This window comes from Pelobates fuscus, chromosome 5 (assembly GCF_036172605.1).
Source record: "Pelobates fuscus isolate aPelFus1 chromosome 5, aPelFus1.pri, whole genome shotgun sequence".
In the NCBI taxonomy this organism is placed as follows: domain Eukaryota; kingdom Metazoa; phylum Chordata; class Amphibia; order Anura; family Pelobatidae; genus Pelobates; species Pelobates fuscus.
Genome location: NC_086321.1, coordinates 384,126,351 through 384,140,908, shown reverse-complemented (window position 1 = coordinate 384,140,908; position 14,558 = coordinate 384,126,351). Strand labels below are relative to the sequence as shown.

Genomic DNA, 14,558 nt, shown 5'->3' with positions numbered 1-14,558 from the left:
GGCTGTAGATAATGTGTGTGTGCTGGCTGTGTGTGATGTGTGCTAGCTATATGTGGTGTCTGTGTGGTGGCTGTAGATAATGTGTGTGTGCTGGCTGTGTGTGATGTGTGCTGGCTATATGTGATGTCTGTGTGCTGGCTGTGTGTGATGTGTGCTGGCTGTATGTGATGTCTGTGTGCTGGCTGTAGATAATGTGTGTGTGCTGGCTGTGTGTGATGTGTGCTAGCTATATGTGGTGTCTGTGTGGTGTCTGTAGATAATGTGTGTGTGCTGGCTGTTTGTGATGTGTGCTGGCTATATGTGATGTCTGTGTGCTGGCTGTAGATAATGTTTGTGTGCGGGCTGTGTGTGATGTGTGCTGGCTATATGTGATGTCTGTGTGCTGGCTGTGTGTGATGTGTGCTGGCTGTATGTGATGTTTGTGTGGTGGCTGTAGATAATGTGTGTGTGCTGGCTGTGTGTGATGTGTGCTGACTGTATGTGACGTTTGTGTGCTGGCTGTGGATAATGTGTGTGAGCTGGCTGTGTGTGATGTGTGCTGGCTATATGTGATGTCTGTGTGCTGGCTGTGTGTGATGTGTGCTGGCTATATGTGCTGTCTGTGTGCTGGCTGTGTGTGATGTGTGCTGGCTGTATGTGATGTTTGTGTGGTGGCTGTAGATAATGTGTGTGTGCTGGCTGTGTGTGATGTGTGCTGGCTGTATGTGACGTTTGTGTGCTGGCTGTAGATAATGTGTGTGAGCTGGCTGTGTGTGACGTGTGCTGGCTATATGTGATGTCTGTGTGCTGGCTGTGTGTGATGTGTGCTGGCTATATGTGATGTCTGTGTGCTGGCTGTGTGTGATGTGTGCTGGCTGTATGTGATGTGTGCTGGCTGTATGTGATGTTTGTGTGGTAGTTGTAGATAATGTTTGTAGTTCGTGCTCTGTGCAGTCTCCTCTTGCTTGGCTCTCTTTGACCAACTGCGACTATGATTCATGTGATCCAATGGGGGGATTATACTCCCTTGTGGTCCAGCAGGGGTTAACACCGTTTGGGGGTCTAGCTGGGTTCCTGAGTCCATGATGGTGTAGAAGAGGTCCTGAGATCCCGATGGTCCAGCGGGGGGAGCGTGAGGCTTGCTGTGTATATTCAGTATACTGCTGCGTACATGGAGATATATTTACCCCATGTGTTGCTATACAACCAGCTCGAAATGTATATTTACCTCCAGATCTTTACTCTAATATCATGAGAAAGTCTCGCCCAAAGCGGCGATCTCGCCCAGGCTGTTTATCTATGTGTCCTGGAAATGCAAAGATTTCTGGATGTTTCCTCAAAGCAATATATGGTGAAAAATTATCAAAATGCAATTGTTCCTGGTCATTATTGTCTCCAAGTGAAAATCAGCACTGACAAACAGGAAGGAATTAACGTGACGACCATCTTTATTGCTTAAACCAGAGCAGTCATCTTATATTTTATTAACACGCAATCTGCTATAACGTCACTAAGCACTCTCACGGTTATTCACTAAGCATGGCGAAAATGCTTGCATTCTGACCGTACTGGCAATTCTCATATTTACTAAAGCCAAACTCAGTTGGTCCGACTAGATCAGCAATAATCGCTCGGATGGGGACTATTAAACTAAACTAAAAACAACTGCTGAAACATTGTCCCTGTTTTCTGTGTCTCTGTTACCATTTATCACCAGCCTGGTGTACCGGGCTGGACTGAGTGTACACCATGTGCTGCCTATCAGTCCCACAGTAAGTAGTCAATCTGTTTTAGTGCAGTTTGATTTCTCAGCCGAGGGGTCCAGGACTGTGCAGCACTGCGCTCATTGCCGTTCACTGGCCGAAAGGTCCTGCATTGGCCGAGTTTTATTCTACGGAGACAACCAGCAGGAGAAGACCGGGGTTGGCGTGGAAACCCGGGTAAGTTATACTATGCTAATATTATTGTTATTATGATATCTATATAGCACCATCAAATTCCACATCGCTTTACAATGGGTGGACAAACAGACATGTAGTTGTAACCAGACAAGTTGGACACACAGGAACAGAGGGGTTGAGGGCCCTGCTCAATGAGCTTACATGCTAGAGGGAGTGTGGTAAAATGACACAAAAAAGTTATAGGATTAGGATTAGACTAGTGACAGTTGCAGAAGAGGAATCAGTCAGGAGCTATTAACAGTTTAATTGATACGCTTTTATGAAGAAGTGGGTTTTTAACGATTTTTTGAAGGAGTGGAGATTGGGTGAGCATCTAACGGAGGAGGGAAGCGAGTTCCACAGGAACGGTGCAGCCCTCGAGAAATCTTGAAGGCGAGCATCAGAGGTGGGAGTACGGACAGAAGATAGACGTAAGTCTTCAGCAGAGCGTAAGGGCCTAGACTGGACATACTTGTGAATAAGGGAGGATAGATAGGTGGGAGCAGCATTATGTAGAGATTTGAAAGCAAGAACCAGAATTTTAAATTGAGCTCTATATTTTATAGGAAGCCAATATAGGGAGTGACAGAAGGGTGAGGCATGGGAAGTGCGGGCGGACAGGAAGATGAGCCTCGCCGCCGCATTCATTATGGACTGTAACGGCACAAGTTGGGAGCACGTAAGTCCACTGAGAAGCGGATTACAGTAGTCAAGGCGAGAAAGGACAGTGGAGTGGACCAACACCTTAGACGCATCTGGCGTTAAATAGGGGCGGATACGCGCAATGTTTTTGAGATGGAAATGAAAGGATTTGGTGATAGATTGAACATGAGGCTTGAAGGAGAGGTCGGAGTCAAAGAGAACACCTAGGCAGCGAGCCTGCGTGGTGGAGCTGATGGACTTGGAGGGAGACAGACACAGGAGTAACAACACTTGAGGGAGGAAAGACCAGAATTTCAGTTTAGTTTAAGGAAGTGGCAGCCATCCAGTTAAAGGACCACTCTAGTGCCAGGAAAGCATACTCGTTTTCCTGGCACTAGAGTGCCCTGAGGGTGCCCCCACCCTCAGGGACCCCCTCCCGCCCGGCTCTGGAAAGGGGAAAGGGGTAAAAACTTACCTTTTTCCAGCGCTGGGCGGAGAGATCTCCTCCTGCTCTCCTCCTCCGATCCTCCTCTTCTCCTCCCCGTCGGCTGAATGCGCACGCGCGGCAAGAGCTGCGCGCGCATTCAGCCGGTCACATAGGAAAGCATTCATAATGCTTTCCTATGGACGCTGGCGTGCTCTCACTGTGAAAATCACAGTGAGAAGCACGCAAGCGCCTCTAGCGGCTGTCAATGAGACAGCCACTAGAGAATTAGGGGGAAGGCTTAACCCATTCACAAACATAGCAGTTTCTCTGAAACTGCTATGTTTCTGAAAAAATGGGTTAACCCTAGAAGGACCTGGCACCCAGACCACTTCATTAAGCTGAAGTGGTCTGGGTGCCTAGAGTGGTCCTTTAACTAACTACTGTGGGATGGCACAAAGGCACTCCTTGGCCAAGTCTGTAGTGGTTATAGTGCTTTAATAACCACGATCATTGATTCTGAAAGTCCCACCGCAGGTTGCAATAAAATAAAAGGATCCTAAGTGAAACCAATGCTCTGTGTAAGCAGAAATATTGCCCGGCGCCATTACATTACTATTTTTTGCAATGGGTTAAGGGAGAAACTATGAATGATCAACCAATCCCAACGATGGCAGAATGAGGGCAAACATTGCATGTATTATTAACCATCACCTTGCCAAGATAGCTCAGCGAGGAGGGTGGGCTTTTTTTATGTGAATTTTTTTCATGAATTGCTGCAGGTGAAGGAGAAGCTGAAGGTGCTTTCTACATAACGTTGTATTTTATTAGCTTGATGTTCACAGAATAGACCAAATCTTCCTTATACCGAATTATATTCTTCCCTTACGTTAACAGATTTTTTAAAATCCAAAACATAGAACAACATATAAAACATACACTAATTACTGATATACAACAAAACATGGCATTTAGTTTGGAGTGTAAACCGAATGAAATGATACCCTTAGAGTGTTAGTTCCTTTGACCTTCTGCACCTGGACGCCCAACCTAACTAGTATCACCACTGACTGGCCAGTCCACCTATTGTACAACCAGGAGGATTTGTTGGCAATTTATCAATATTGTTAAAAACGAATTAATACAATTACAAAATGCAAACAGCCACTTGATAGAGAAGGGTAAATTATAAAGAAAAGCACAAGTGATTTGAGAAATGTCGGGATAAAACCATCCCCACAAAACGGGTAGATAACTTTTTGGGAGGTGGTTTATGACCTATTGGCTGACTGAGAGTCATGGGAATTATAGCTAAAAAAATATCAATACTTGTGATAGTGAGAGTCTTGCGGCTCAGCGTGTCCTGGCAAGTGTGAACTCGAATTTTGTCCCCCACGTTTAGCTCTAGAATGACATCCTGGTATAGTTAGTGGGACGCAGGACCATGTGGTCGCTGTGAATACACCTGGCAGACGTTTAGGGCCAGCATTTTACCTGCTTGCACCAACCATTGCCACACGTTGAACTGAGTTCTAGATATTTAGCCATCAAGCTGATAATAAAATATTAATGTGTTCATCTCACAGCTAAGAAACGTAATCTCCATAAGTGTCAGAAATATATTCGTGATCTTTAATGAAGAAATCCTACTGTCTCGAAGAATTATTCACTAAACTGTGCATTTTATAGCCGTAAATCAGAAAGGCGAGCCTGGGGTTAAAGCAGCGGAGCTGTGACGGTAACGGGAGCAAAATATCTGTGTTTAGCGTCAGTTTTCACATTGGGATTTCATTCTATGAAATTCAAACCGTGACAGCGTATGGGATGCAAGGTGGGAAACAAAAATAAATACAAATATTTGGGTAAATTTTGGCCAAAAATGATGAAATGTATCTATATACTCATTTTATTACCGGATCTCTCAGGACATCTCCCAGGCAGACAAATAACAAGGAGCGTGCGCCGTGTCTGGAGAGAAGGTACAGGTCAAAGTGCTAGACAGCAGGAACACTCCACCCGTTTCCATGGTGACAGTTATTTGACTATTGCCCCAAATGCCTCTCTCTTTGCCACCCCTCAGGCTGTTCTACCTCCACCTGAAACATTCGGCCAGAATTCGTACCCTCACTTACCTCGGAGAGGTTTTTCCGGTGTGCAGAGACTTCCTTATTTTTTCCAGCTCAGCCAACAAGCAATTAAAGTGTGAGAGTGAAATGACTTTGTAGAAGTTAGGAATGAGGAGTTCGGGTTAAATATTTACACAGTTCTGATCTATGTGCAAAGAGATTGGCATCTCGCTCTGTGAGTGTGAGAACTGATTCCAATCTGCCGCCGTTTGGTTTTCGGTTTCTATTGTTTAGATCAATCTTTGTTTTTTTCTCAGCAGTAAATAGTTTCTATAAAAGCAGACATTACCTGCACAAAGGTTAGCACAGCTTAAAGGACACGTTGTAAATATTAAATTAGAATACATTTATAGTATATATATATGTACACACACAACACACACACAACACACACACACACACAACACACACAGCACACATACACAGCACACACAATACAGCACACATACACAGCACACACACAGCACACACACACAGCATACACACAGTACACACACAGCACACATACACAGCACACACACACAGCATACACACAGTACACAAAATACAGCACACATACACAGCACACACACAACACAAACACACACAAAACACACACACAACACACACAGCATACATACACAGCACACATACACAGCACACACACAGCACACACACACAGCATACACACAGTACACACACAGCACACATACACAGCACACACACACAGCATACACACAGCACGCACAATACAGCACACACACACACAACACACACAACACACAGGAAAATTAAATGTAAAATCCAAGACTTCGAGCAGAATAATGTGGGTTTAGTTATAGTATATGCAGAGCTACCCCCCCTTCGTCCCCCCCATCTCAAGGAGGGTACACAAAAATAGATCCCCATCTGTTGTACAACTCCCACAATGCTTTGCCAGACGGGGGTCTACCATTTGCCCATCCTTGCTGGGTTGCATTTTTTAAACAGTGTTTGTGTGTTTGAATGTGAACATGTTTTTGTATGGAGTATGTGTGTGCATGTCGGGGTGTATGGAGTATGGAGTATGTGTGTGCATGTAGGGGTGTATGGAGTATTGAGTATGTGTGTGCATGTAGGGGTATATTTGTATGGAGTATGTGTGTGCATGTCGGGGTGTATGGAGTATGTGTGTGCATGTAGTGGTGTATGGAGTATGAAGTATGTGTGTTTGCATGTAGGGGTATATTTGTATGGAGTATGTGTGTGCATGTAGGGGTATATTTGTATGGAGTATGTGTGTGCATGTAGGGGTATATTTGTATGAAGTATGTGTGTGCATGTAGGGGTATATTTGTATGGAGTATGTGTGTGCATGTAGGGGTATATTTGTATGGAGTATGTGTGTGCATGTAGGGGTATATTTGTATGGAGTATGTGTGTGCATGTAGGGGTATATTTGTATGGAGTATGTGTGTGCATGTAGGGGTATATTTGTATGGAGTATGTGTGTGCATGTAGGGGTATATTTGTATGAAGTATGTGTGTGCATGTAGGGGTATATTTGTATGGAGTATGTGTGTGCATGTAGGGGTATATTTGTATGGAGTATGTGTGTGCATGTAGGGGTATATTTGTATGGAGTATGTGTGTGCATGTAGGGGTATATTTGTATGGAGTATGTGTGTGCATGTAGGGGTATATTTGTATGAAGTATGTGTGTGCATGTAGGGGTATATTTGTATGGAGTATGTGTGTGCATGTAGGGGTATATTTGTATGGAGTATGTGTGTGCATGTAGGGGTATATTTGTATGGAGTATGTGTGTGCATGTAGGGGTATATTTGTATGGAGTATGTGTGTGCATGTAGGGGTATATTTGTATGGAGTATGTGTGTGCATGTAGGGGTATATTTGTATGGAGTATGTGTGTGCATGTAGGGGTATATTTGTATGAAGTATGTGTGTGCATGTAGGGGTATATTTGTATGGAGTATGTGTGTGCATGTAGGGGTATATTTGTATGGAGTATGTGTGTGCATGTAGGGGTATATTTGTATGGAGTATGTGTGTGCATGTAGGGGTATATTTGTATGAAGTATGTGTGTGCATGTAGGGGATATTTGTATGGAGTATGTGTGTGCATGTAGGGGTATATTTGTATGAAGTATGTGTGTGCATGTAGGGGTATATTTGTATGGAGTATGTGTGTGCATGTAGGGGTATATTTGTATAGAGTATGTGTGTGCATGTAGGGGTATATTTGTATGGAGTATGTGTGTGCATGTAGGGGTATATTTGTATGGAGTATGTGTGTGCATGTAGGGGTATATTTGTATGGAGTATGTGTGTGCATGTAGGGGTATATTTGTATGGAGTATGTGTGTGCATGTAGGGGTATATTTGTATGAAGTATGTGTGTGCATGTAGGGGATATTTGTATGGAGTATGTGTGTGCATGTAGGGGTATATTTGTATGAAGTATGTGTGTGCATGTAGGGGTATATTTGTATGGAGTATGTGTGTGCATGTAGGGGTATATTTGTATAGAGTATGTGTGTGCATGTAGGGGTATATTTGTATGGAGTATGTGTGTGCATGTAGGGGTATATTTGTATGAAGTATGTGTGTGCATGTAGGGGTATATTTGTATGGAGTATGTGTGTGCATGTAGGGGTATATTTGTATGAAGTATGTGTGTGCATGTAGGGGTATATTTGTATGGAGTATGTGTGTGCATGTAGGGGTATATTTGTATGGAGTATGTGTGTGCATGTAGGGGTATATTTGTATGGAGTATGTGTGTGCATGTAGGGGTATATTTGTGTTGATGTGTTGTGTATTTTCATTTGAATGCAGTGACTTACTTGTGTGTAGTGCTTTACTTTGAATGTAGGGGTGTGCCTGTATGAAGTGCTGATGTTTAAATGCAGGGGTGGATATGTGTGTAGTGTTGGAGTTTGAATGCTGAGAAAAATGCACTTTTACATATACACTGACACACACACAGATACACAGGGGCCCACATTGATACACAGATACACACACACACAGATACACATACATACAGACAGATAATCCACACAGATTCACGTACAGACATTCATGCAAAATGAACACATTTTAACTGAGGGTATGGCTGAGGGTGAGGGTGCCCATCAAATGTATTTCAAGGTGCACTGGTAAGTGATGCCACAACTGGCCCCTGTGATATTGGCAGCGCTGGGAGGCAGTGACAGTCGGGCACAGGGCCTAGTTTACGTTGTTGAAGGGCTGCATCACTGACTTGGCACCTGGACAGGGCTGTTTGAAGGAATTTGGGGGCAAGCAAAATGGATGTGCATAAAATTTGAACATTTTCAACAATTGAACGTTTGCAAAAAACACCACTGTACCATAAAATCATATATACATTAAAAAAGTGCACAATAACTAAATCCAACATACTTAAAACAAACACACACACACACACTAACAGACACACACACACACACACACAACAGACAAACACACACTCACTAACAGACAGACACAGACTAACAGACACACACACACTAACAAAACTCACACTCACTAACAGACACACACTCACTCCCCCCCCCTGCCTCCTTACCTTTAGGAATGCTGGGGGGGGGGGGGGTTCTCCCTCTCCCTGGGGTCTAGTGGGGCTTCTGGGCAGCTGGTCGGTCGGGCGGCGCTGGCGAGGGAGCACTTTCCCCTGAGCGCTCTGCTCAGCTCCCTCGCGCGCCGCAGAGTGATGCTGGTCACCTGGAGCCGGAATATGACGTCATATTCCGGCTCCCGGCATCACTCTGCAGCGCGCGAGGGAGCTGTGCAGAGCGCTCAGGGGAAAGTGCTCCCTCGCCAGCGCCACCCGACCGACCGGATTGTTAGTTAGCCGCAATGCTAACAAGACATTTGCCCTGGGCATTTGGGGGCTGCTTTTTTTACCTCCCCCCTGGAAAGTGCCGCCCAAGGCAAATGCCTTGTTTGCCTCGCGGCTTATATGTCCCTGGTCATTGTCTTGGGGCCCCAGGCCAGCTCGGGGGCCCCACGCAATTGCTTGGTTTGCTTGCTTTGTTGCGACGGGCCTGCACCTGGAAACACTTTTGCCAAGGGATGACCCTAAATGCAGGGGCCACTTGATGGGCCCTTTTAGAGTGCAGGCCCCAGTGCAGCCATACCAGCGGTACTTCCACCTCTATGATTATATATTGCATAAGCCTGCCACAACGTCAATGTAACCCTTTCTTGGCAGGTCCTACTCTAGCAGCCTAATGCCTGCTCTTATGAGATGAATCCACTTACTTGGTAAATGTTCCTCCTGGGACTCTCTGCAAGTCAAGGCTAAATAGGGCCCTGGATTATGGCATCTGAGACAGGGAGAGGGACAAACTGAAGGAATTAGGTCAGCACCCTGAAAATCTACGTGTAATAATTTAGGGTAAACTCAAACCTTAATCCATCCCTGTTTATGTGTACGTAAAGCTTGCACTTACTTGTACATGTTAACTTCATGAGAGAGCGGCTGTACGCAGGCACAGGTGAGTACGCCTTGAAATGAAATAGTAGACAATAAAGGAAATAAAAATTCATCCTTTGCAATGCATTGTCCAAGCCATAATTGTGAGAAATTATTGGGTTTTTCTCTTTTTGCTCGTAATGTCCTCACTCACTGCATGAGAAATGTGTGGGTTTTGTAAGGTTCGGAGACTCAAACACGTTCAGCTATTCAATAAAGTGAGAATTCAAGGTGAATTTTACATTTAAGGGCAACGTAGCCAAAGGTCAGCTTTCTAAGCCAGCTATGAGTTGAGTTTGGCTACTTTGGCTTAAATTTGAAATTTACTTTGAATTCTCTTTGAATTCTCCCTTTAATAAGTAAACTGGTTTATGTGAATTTTCGAGTTTCTGTATTTGCAAGGTTGCCATTTCTTGTACTCTGATGTTATTTAGTAAATTGCTACCAATGACCTGTATCCAGATTTAATCAAGTTTGTTACCTGCCCTGACCTTTCTACCATATCTAAAAATAAATCTGTGCTGTCTTCATGTAAACCAATCTTATCCAGATAAGATGCCTACCGCCGATCACTAGAATCAGTTCCAGACATCTCCCAGACCCTCGGACAGGACTGATGATACATTGTCTACCCCTGGTAACTAGTTTCAGACATCTTCCAAACTCACAGACCATACTGGACTATGATGATAAGATGCATACCGACGATCACTAGAATCAGTTCCAGGCATCTCCCAGACCCTCTGACTGGACTGGACTATGATGATACAAAATCTACCCAGGATCACTAGAATCAGTTCCAGACATCTTCCAGACCCTCAGATAGGACTGGACTATGATGATACCTTACCTACCCTGGATCACTAGTATCCATTCCAAACATCTCTCAATAAGATGCCTACCCAGGATCACTAGAATCAGTTCCAGACATCTTCCAGACCCTCTGACTGGACTGGACTTTAAGGATACCCTATCTACCCTGGATCACTAGTATCCGTTCCTAACATCTCCCAAACCCTCAGACAGGACTGGACTATGATGATATGCAAAATATCAAACAGAAGGTCAGCGCTAATTAACACAGGAATATTAGGTAAAAGGGAATCCCCAGCAAAGGGAATCCCTCAAAACAAGAACAAGAAGAACAAAAGAAAAGGGAAGGGCTGCACCACAGGTAAACACTAATAGTACAGCAAGCAGAAATAAGACTGGTGGAGAAAGTCTCACAAAGAAAGTTCTTATAATCCAAAGATGAAAAGTCAGTGCTTGGTAGGGTTTACTGTCCTCAATTCAACTTGTGGAGTACAGTCTTTTATATAAGGAAAAGGTAACGATGGGACACTCACATTTAGAAGAGCTCTAGCCAGCTCTAGCAGTATGGGCGTACAGCGGTATAATCCCCGCTTTAAAGGATACACGGCAACTGTCGACCACGTTCACACCAAGATGATATAAAAGACAGGAAACAGGAACAGGTGATGGTGCAGACTGTATAATTCAATCGGATAAAGTATAAGATAACAATGGAACACTTACATTTAGAAGAGCTATAGCCAGCTCTAGCAGTATGGGCGTACAGCGGTATAATCCCCGCTTTAAAGGATATGCAGCAAATGTCCACCACATCCACACACTCAGGAAGGAAGAAAAAAGGCAACAGATAGTGCTTTCAATAAAATAGTATAATCTCTAATAAAATGAAGTAAAATTATACCTACAAGGATAGAGCAGGCTGACTGCTCTATGAACACGGCGTTGGTGCTATTATCCCCACCTTGGGATAACTTGAAGTATAAAACTTAGAATTACCAGGGAAAGTGCATATAACAAGGGAGGCTGGCACAAAAAGGTGACCAAAACACCTTTAATAAGTTAAAACACACAATATTAAATGTCCATAACTCCTCCATGGAATTATACACTTTTTAATACCTATACATTTTAAACATTTTAGGTAATTTTTATGTTTAATAAAATGTTTAGACACTGAATGGTTTAAGTATCCTTTTTGATATTTCTACAGTGTTCACTTAAACGTATTTTAAAACTACTTGTAGTCATTCCTACATATTAGGGGGCACATGGGCACCCCAATAGGTAGATTACATCAGTTGTGATGCTCTAGGTGGGGGATTTTCATATATATATATATTCTAAGTACTCTGAGCATCACAACTATGCAAGACATCCAATTGCAATTCTCTTCAACCCAAACCCTAATACACCTCCTACAAACCACCAAACATCTCCCAAACCCTCGGACAGGACTGGACTATGATGATACCTTGCCTAACCGGGATCACTAGAATCCGTTCCAAACATCTCCCAAACCATCGGACAGTACTGGTTTATGATAATACCTTGCCTATCCTGGATCAATAGAATCCGTTTCAAACATCTCCTAAACCCTCGGACAGGACTGGACTATGATGATGCCTTGCCTACCCTGGATCACTAGTATCCGTTCCAAACATCTCCCAAACCCTCAAGCAGGACTGGACTATGATGATACCTTGCCTATCCTGGATCACTAGAATTCATTCCAAACATCTCCCAAACCCTCAGACAGGACTGGACTATGATGATACCTTGCCTACCCTGGATCACTAGAATCCATTCCAAACATCTCCCAAACCCTCAGGCAGGACTGGACCATGATGATACCTTGCCTACCCTGGATCACTAGTATCTGTTTCAAACATCTCCCAAACCCTCAGGCAGGACTGGACCATGATGATACCTTGCCTACCCTGGGTCACTAGTATCTGTTCCAAACATCTCGCAAACCCTCGGACAGGACTGGACTATGATGATACCTTCAGACAGGACTGGATTATGATGATAACTTGCCTACCCTGGGTCACTAGTATCCGTTCCAAACATCTCGCAAACCCTCGGACAGGACTGGACTATGATGATACCTTCAGACAGGACTGGATTATGATGATACCTTGCCTACCCTGGATCACTAGTATCCGTTCCAAACATCTCCCAAACCCACGGACAGGACTGGACTATGATGATACCTTGCCTACCCTGGATCACTAGAATCCGTTCCAAACATCTACCAAACCCTCTGACAGGACTGGACTATGATGATACCTTGCCTATCCTTGATCACTAGAATACGTTCCAAACATCTCCCAAACCCTCGGACATGACTGAACTATGATAATACCTTGCCTACCCTGGATCACTAGAATCCATTCCAAACATCTCCCAAACCCTCGGACAGGACTGGACAATGATGATACCTTGCCTACCCTGGATCACTAGTATCCGTTCCAAACATCTCCCAAACCCTCGGACAGGACTAGACTATGATGATACCTTGCCTACCCAGGATCACTAGAATCCGTTCCAAACATCTCCCAAACCCTCGGACAGGACTAGACTATGATGATACCTTGCCTACCCCCGGTCACTAGAATCAGTTCCACATATCTGCCTTTTTTCCCTATTTTTTGCTCTTTTTGGTTCCCAGGAGGTGTTCCCACAGGTCTTCTTTGGTGATAATGCTACTCACGGGATCTCTATCCCAGCACACAGCCAGAGCCTTATAATTATACATTTAATCTAGTTTGTTTCTGACATAAAGCAAACATGCATGATTCAAATTGTGGCAAATGCTACCCATATTTAATTCCCTCATTATAGCTTTCTACTATTAGTGTTGCCCAAAACACAGTCAACAATATCACTTCAAAAGGAACAGAATTCTATATGTTAACTGCTCCCTCTGTAAGCGCAGCTACCTGTGTTCTAAGTGAATCTCCATTCCTCTGAAGTAATGCCCTGGTAAAGCACTCTGTCAACGTGTGTGTTTACAGAATATTTTATGTATCTACTTCGAACATTTTTCTATTTATTTATGATATCTCTCGGTAGGAGACGTTTTTTCCACAGTAGACGGATCTCATTTGGACGCCCTGTCCACTTTGCTAAAATCTTCCATTTCTTTAATGAATTTTGTTGTCTGCCTTAGAACCATTTCCAATTCCATAATAACTTTTTTATGTACTCTTGCCCAAGATCGTACGCCATGTTAAACGCAAAAGCTTAACAAGAACTTAAAAGGAGGCAAAATTATATTTCAATGTTGTGATTCTGTGCCACGTTTTTATAGGGTAGATTTTCTTTTTTATGGGAGAAAATGTAGGTTTCGATTTGAGCTAGCATCTGACTTTAATCACAAAGACAATTTATATATTTTTTAATGTATTTTTCTATTTCTTTGCTAATGTACGCAGTGTATTGAGGCCACACAAACACATTTTGTATCATACCATTCGTACCTATCATAGTGAGATACTTTGTATATTCTGCTTCATTAGCTAATGAATTGTTCACAATTAAATGTTAATTAGGTACCAGAACACTGCTTCCTTTTTCTTATATTATTTTAGGCACAATAACAAGAACGATACGAATATGCGATTCAGTCCAAATTAAGACACACCTTTAGAAAAGAGCTGTTTATTTGGGTTTTATTTTAGAAACTCTAAACTATAAAAGCTGACTTATATTATTATTATTAATGGTTTGTTGATCCAGGGAAAATCTCATTTGGAGTCAAGAAGGACTGGTTTTATTTTTAGTAAAATATGGAGAGAAAAAAAAAGCATTTTGTTGTTTTTGGATAAGTGAGTAACAGGAATTTGTGAACTGGAAGATGGAATTAGGTTTGAGTTCACCCTAAATTATTAAAACTAATATTTTAAAAAGATACCGCTACTTCACAGAAATGCAATAAAACTGTTGGTAGTCTATATTATAGCTCTTTTCCAATAATAAGATAAAACGTTGCTCCAGAGCCAATTACTCACTGAGTTTTATTTTCTATACGTTACTCATTAGGAGCCAAATACTCATTGAGTTTTATTTTCTATACGTTACTCACTAGGAGCCAAGTACTCATTGAGTTTTATTTTCTATACGTTACTCACTAGAAGCCAAGTACTCATTGA

General features: G+C 43.0%; 1 protein-coding gene across 1 annotated transcript in view; it reads right to left on the bottom strand.

Annotated features, from left to right (window-relative positions):
* The window catches only part of KCNJ16 (potassium inwardly rectifying channel subfamily J member 16), a 34,062-nt gene extending 28,897 nt beyond the window's left edge, over positions 1-5,165 (bottom strand). Inside the window, exon 1 of the mRNA XM_063453449.1 lies at positions 5,118-5,165. The gene's annotated coding sequence lies outside the window, so the exon portion shown is untranslated. The remainder of the gene's footprint in view (positions 1-5,117) is intronic.
* Positions 5,166-14,558: the final 9,393 nt, after the last annotated feature.